This window comes from Chrysochloris asiatica, unplaced genomic scaffold (genome assembly GCF_000296735.1).
Source record: "Chrysochloris asiatica unplaced genomic scaffold, ChrAsi1.0 scaffold00045, whole genome shotgun sequence".
Classification (NCBI taxonomy): Eukaryota; Metazoa; Chordata; class Mammalia; order Afrosoricida; family Chrysochloridae; genus Chrysochloris; species Chrysochloris asiatica.
In genome coordinates, this window is record NW_006408563.1 from 2,902,644 (window position 1) to 2,909,505 (window position 6,862).

At 40.4% G+C, this 6,862-nt stretch overlaps 1 pseudogene; it reads left to right on the forward strand.

Annotated features, from left to right (window-relative positions):
• Positions 1-1,909: 1,909 nt before the first annotated feature.
• Positions 1,910-2,401, forward strand: LOC102829949 (annotated as a pseudogene).
• The last annotated feature ends 4,461 nt before the right edge of the window (positions 2,402-6,862 follow it).

Genomic DNA, 6,862 nt, shown 5'->3' on the forward strand with positions numbered 1-6,862 from the left:
AAATAGTGGGGCAAGGGAGTGGTGATCAACTGTAATTTGGAAAGATTAATCTGGTGTCAGGATTTAAGAGACTGAAGTTGGTTGCAGGGTTAGGAGGTGCTGGTTATGTGCCGTAGAGTTGGTTCTGACTCATAGCAATCCTGCATAAGATTTCTAAGGCTGTAAATCTTTACAGGAGCAGAAAACATCGTCTTTCTCCCGCGGAACAGCTGGTAGTTTAGAACTGCTAACTTTGAGATTAGCAGCCTGATGCGTAATCACTGCACTATCAGAGTGCCTTGAGTTAGGAGGAGGCTACTACTATAGGTCAGGCTAGATATTAAGTCTGAAACTAGTGATAAAAGAAATGCAAATTAAACCCACTACCACTGAGATGATTCCAACTCAGCAACCCTGTAGGACAGAGTAGAACTGCTGTTTAGTGATTCCAAGACTAAATCTTTACAGGAGCAGACAGCCTCATCCTTCTCTGGACAACCAGCTAGTGGGTTTGAACCACTGACCTTGGGATTGACAGCCCAATGCTTAACCCATGGTACCACCAGGACTCCTTATGAAATTTAAAGGAAGGATGAATTAAAAATAAACTGATAATAAGTTAGGAGCAGGCAGAAGTGTGGACTGCTAAAAAAGGTTTCACCCCCTGGCTTTCTGGAAGAATGGTGCCACAGGCAGAAGTCGGCAGACCCACTCTCAGCAGTCTGGGAAGGGGCAATGGATCCTGAATATACGAGGTTTGAGCTGGAAGCAGCGGGACAACAAGTGGTGACAACCAGCTCGGAACAGTTGCAGCCAGGGCTCAGAAGAGAAGTCCCAAGCAAAGAGAGATTTACAAGTTACGGACATAAGAGTTGAATTTTGGAAGTGGTAAATGCTCAACAGCAGACATTTGGGGAACAGTTCTATGTAATATATTATTACTTTATTTATATACCCAGAAAAAGCTTTAATTTTCCCATTATCTCCAGCGAATAAACTATGGAACTGATACTTAAACACAATGTGACACACTCCCCTTTCCCACACTAGGAGTGACGACCCTCAGGGAACTCAGTAGTACCTCTACCTGTCCTGGCGTCAGACACTGAATGTAGTCACTTGTTCTTGTTTGTCTCACCTCTAGAAAGGTCATTACAGTGTTTATCATGAATCCCCGAAACTGCAGACCCTACAACATTATCAGCACATGACAAATAATAAAATTAAGTTAGTATTCTGAATAAGTTTGTGAATACAAGGAATGGAGATTTGATGACAAAGACTTGGTGTGAACTACTGATGTGATGCTGTAGGATCAGCATTGGACTGCGAACCACAAGGTCAGTAGTTCAAACCCACCAGCTGCCCCTCAGAAACCATATACAGGACTGCTGTGAGTCAGAACTGACTTGATGGCACTTTACAACAAAGACTTGGTGTGGCGTCCTAGGATAAGCACTTGACCTCAAGATCAATTTGAACCGATAGGTTGGCGGTTCAAACTCACCAGCCACTCCTTGAAAAACCTAGGCAGGGTTGCTGAGTCGGAACCAACTTAACGGTACTTTTATACTCCTTGCCATTAGGTTCTCTTTGTTGTTGTTGTCAAGTACCATTGAGTTGACTTAGACTCATAGCCACTCTGTATAGGGTTTCCAAGGAGCAGCTGGTGGGTGTAAGCAGCTGACCTTCTGGTTAGCCGTCCAGTGCTTATCCTACAATATCACACCAGGACTCTGACACACAGTATAGCAACTGGTTGGTTAAGTATGCGGACTTTGGAGAAAGGCTGCCTTGCTAATCTTGACATCATATCAGGAACTGTATGACCTTGGGCAAGTCACTTAACCTCTCTGTTCTTCCTTGTCTTTATCTGTAAGATGCATTGGGAGGCTCTTTGCATCTTCCCTGTTCCCCTGCAGCTGCAGCTATGAGGTCAAACTGCTATTTCAGCGGGTACAAAATCTACTCTGGACACAGGAGATGATGCTATGCCAGGAAGGTTTTCCAGTGTCTTAATGCAAAATGCGAGTCTGCTTCCTTTCCAAAAGGAACCCTAGGCAAGATAAACTGGACTGTCCTTTACAAAAGAAAGCATTAAAAAGGGCAATCGGAAGAAATGCAAAAGTAAAGAACCCACTATGCAGTCAAATTCCAGAGGGTCATCACTGCGGCACCTCTTGCTGCTATAATGACCAAGAGAAATCAGAAGCCTGAAGTAAGAAAGGCTCAGTGAGAACAGGCCATCAGGGCTGCAAAGGAAGCAAAAAAGGCTAAGCTAGCATCTCAAAAGACAGCAATGGCTGCTGCTAAGGCTCCCACAAAGGCAGCACCTAAACAAAAGATTGTGAAGCCTGTGAAAGTTCTGCTCCCTGAGTTGGTGGAAAGCTTAGCTAAATTGGCAGATGAGACTTTAAAATAAAGATTCAATTGGAAAAAAAAAAATTATTAACATGAGACAGTCTTTAAAGGCACTTAGAATTGTCCCTGGCATCTATTAACATGCGCTTGGTAAATTTTAATTGATAACGACAACCAGTTATCTTCATTTTACAACTACAGGAAAAGATTGAAGATGCTAACAAGATGGGCTAATTTGTGAAGTAAATGCTTAGACTAGCGGGGAAATGAACCGAGGTTAACTGTGTAGAAGGAGGCTAGGAATAGGCAGATTACCTGGACAAGGTGTTTCTGATGATTGAGTCTGGCAGTGATTTTTATAATGCAAGACGGCATGGATAACCAATATATGGGGGAACATATCCAATCATGTTCCAGAATACACCTGAACTTGCCTTTTGTGTGTTTAAAACAAAACAAAACTCTTTATTGTGAACTGAGTGAAGATTTATAAAGCAGATCATTAGTTTTACATTCAATAAATCATAGATTTCATTCTGTTACATTCATTACAATGCCCTCCATGTACCATCAATTAACAGTATTTCCTCTATCAACTTTATTATTAACAGTATTTACCTCTATTCGAGCTCTGGTAGTGTAGTGCTTATGAATCGGGCTGTGAACCTTAAGGTCAGCAGTTCAAAACTACCAGCCGCTCCATGGGAGAAAGATGAGACTTTCTGCTCCCTTAAAGATTTATAGCCTTGGAAACCCTGTACAGGGTCGCTATGGGTCGGAACCAACTCCACGGAACTTAACAGCAGCAACAACCTCTATTCACTTTATTTATTATCTTTTCCTTCTCTCTCCCACCCGCCCTGTAATCATTATAGAATGTTTCATTTAGCAAGAAACTTTTTACAACAGTGGTTTCTGAACAATATTTGTTCTTTTGTGATTGACTAATTTCAAACAGCATAATGTCCTCCATGTTCATCAACATTGTGAGGTGTTTCGCAGATTCACTGTTACTCTTCAACATTGCGTAATATTCCATTGTGTATAAGTACGGAAGTTTGTTTATCCATTCTTCTGTTGATGGACATGGAGGCTGTCTCCATCTTTCTGCTATTGTGAATAGTGCTGCAGTGAACATGGCTGTGCAGACACCTAATCTCACAACTGTTTTTTTTTTTTCCGTAAATGTTTTATTGTGAATTATGTGATAGTTCACATGGGAGAACATTAGTTTTACATTCATTCTCTCGTATATTGTCTCAATGCCATGGTTACAATCCCCTCCATGCAATCCTTCCCCTGTACCCCCCAGGTCTTCAGTATATAGTCGCTCTCCCTCTCTGGATCTAAAGTCTCCAGCTGCTCCATTGCTCCACGTCATCATCTCTGGCTCCATTTCAGGCATCACTGCTTCTCTGGGTAGGGTCCCGCTCTCTGCTCTTCTCCCTTGATGGTCCTAGGGACCTCCGCTCCTAGAATAAAAAGCTAATCACTCCCCTCCTTGTTATAAAATGTCTATCCTTACATTTCTGACCCTCACAATCAGTCCTGATAACAATTATTCACTATTGTATCACAAGAGACCCGCCTGCATTTCATTGCATCAGCCCCGCCTAGTCAGATTGAATACTACTCACTGGAGAGTCTACCTACCTCCAGGCCCTCTGGATCTAGGTTCCCTATTGAAAGCTTGTAAGCCAGTCACTTCTTGCTTTTGTAGCCCCCTGCCCCCCATTTTAGGTAGCCAATGTCCAAGTTGTCCATCTCTGTCTACTCTATGTGTAGAGGGGGTGGGAATGATTCTTGCTGTAAGGACTTTTTCCCTCTTTTGAGCTACTGCTTCTATAGGTGTAGGTCAAGTTCATCAAATTGTATGAGAATACTTTTTTCTTCTTCTTTTTACTTCTGGTTGAGCTCTGATCATCTAGTTACTGAAGCCAGGATAAGTGGGTATTATCTGCCAATGTGGGTGTTCTTATGCATATGCCCTCTCTTCTTATCAGCTGGATGCTTCACTCTCCACTCTAGTCCTCTGTGGCTATGTCACTGACTCTGGGCCCAATAGTCCCCAGGTCTTGCCACACTGCTGGCCAACCAGGTCTTTACCTGGGTTCACAGAAGTCTATTGAACGTTGTAGGGCTTAGCTCACCGCTTCATTGCTGTTTTTCCCTCATTTCCCCTTACCGGTGTTGAGCGTGGTCACCAATCACAGCGTGTATTCCCATTGAGTCTTAGTCTTGGAAGGGGGTTTGCACTGAGGGGACCCAACCACATGGCTCTTATTTCTTGAAGATATATACCAAATAGAGGGATTGCTGGGTCATATGGTATTTCTATTTCCAACTTTTGAAGAAACTGCCATACTGTTGTCCACAGGGATAGTACCATTTTACAGCCCCACCAGCATTGTAAGAGAGTCCCAGGCTTTCCATACCCTCACCAGCATTTGTTGTTTTCTGTGTTTTGGAACTTTGCTGTTAATGCAGGAGTAAGATGATGTGTTGTTGTTGTTTTGATTTGTATCTCTCTAACAGCTAATGGATTGGGCAGTATTTCGTACTGTTGTGCATAGGGTCGCTATGAGTCGGTACTGACTCGATGGCACCTAACAATAGCAATATAAAAATGGCTAATGATCATGAGTATTTCATCATATGTTTGTTGACTGCCTGAATGTCTTCTTTGGTGAAGTGTCTATTCATGTCTTCTGCCCATTTTTTAATTGGATTATTTGTCTTTTTGTTGGGGGTGTTGAAGTATTCTATGAATTTTGGAAAGTAGTCCTTAGTCTGATACGTCATTGGCAAACATTTTTTCCCAGTCTGTGAGTTCTCTTTTTACTCTCTTTTTGCAATCTTTTACAAAAGATTGGTGAAATCTTTTGATGGACATAAGTGTCTAATTGCTTGCCGGCCCCAGTCATCTATTTTGTCTTCTGTTTGTGTGTTTTCAGTTAAGTTTGATAGTGTGTTCATGGCATATACCGAACTCCTAAGTTTGTCCCTAATTCTTCATTGATGATCTCGCTTTTACAGTTAGGTCTTTAATCCATGTTGAGGTCATTTTTGTATATGGTGTGAAAAATGGGTCATGCTTCATTTTTCTGAAAATGGATTTCAATTTTGCCAGCACCATTTGTTGAAGAGACTATCCCTTCTCCGCTTAATACATTTTGGCACTTTGTCGAAGATCAACTGACTGTAGGCGGATGGATTTAGTTCTGCGTTCTCAATTCTGTTCCATTGATCTGTGTGTTTCTTTGTACCAGTAACAGGTTTTTTGACTACCGTGACTGTGTAGTATGTTTTGAGATTGGGAAATTAGAGGCCACCTACTTTGTTCCTTTTTTAGTAACACTTTACTTATCCAGGATTTCTTCCTTCCCATATAGAGTTAGTAATTAGTTTTTCCATCTCTTTAAAGAATGGTGTTGCAATCTGGATTTGGGATTACAAAGGACCTCTGGTAGTTGTATTAGTTATGAGTCAGGTTGATAACCTTAAGGTCAGCAGTTTGAAACTACCAGCAGTTCCACGGACAAAAGATGAAGCTTTCTGTGCCTGTAAAGATTTACAGCCTCAGAAACCCTATGCAGGGTCGCTATGAGTTGAAACTGACCACATAGCACACCACCACCAGAGATTGCTTTGGGTAGTGTTGACATTTTCACAATGTTAAGATTTCCTGTCCAAGAGCATGGTATATTCCTCCATTTCTGCAGGTCTTTTTTTTTGGATTCTTATAATTTTCTTACCTTTTTTTTTTTTCATTTAAAAATTGTAAAAGAGTGTGTTTGGGTATATTATAGTATTAGTGAACAAAATTTCTAGTTCTTTTTATCTTTGTTTATTTGTTTTTTTAAATCAATGTGTTTTTTTTACCACTGAACCTACTCATCACCTATTATTGGAGGAGAAAGGAAGCAACACATCAGCTGTATGTGCTTATGGTAAAGAAGTTTATGTCTAGTATAAAGTAATACACAGCTAAACTAAATAGAGCCAAGATCTGTACATTTTTCCATGTTTTGATGAAGAATGTACATAGTACTTTAAATTTTACATAATTACATATTATTAGCATATTCAACTCCTGTATTCATCTCACTATGTGAAGTAATTACAAACATCATTTTGAGGCATACTTTCAACCTCTGATTAATTACTATGTGAATGTATACTCCATGTATATTTTGAAGGAACAGTGGATATGACTTCTATTAAACTGTGACAGAGTAAAAGTTTAAATTGCATTAATCATTAAAAATATAAGGAATATGTTCTATGTTCTACTAAACATAAATTACAGTAATATTTAAAAAGCAATTGGGTCACTTTTTGAAACCTATTAATTTTTTTCACTTCATAAAGTATAATTAATGTTTCTATGCAGTGATAGTACTACTTACTTTAAAATGTTGTTGTTGTTAGGTGCCATCGAATGGTACCGACTCATAGTGAACCTATGAACAACAGAATGAAACACTGCCCGATCCTGGGCCAACCTCACAACTGTTGCCAC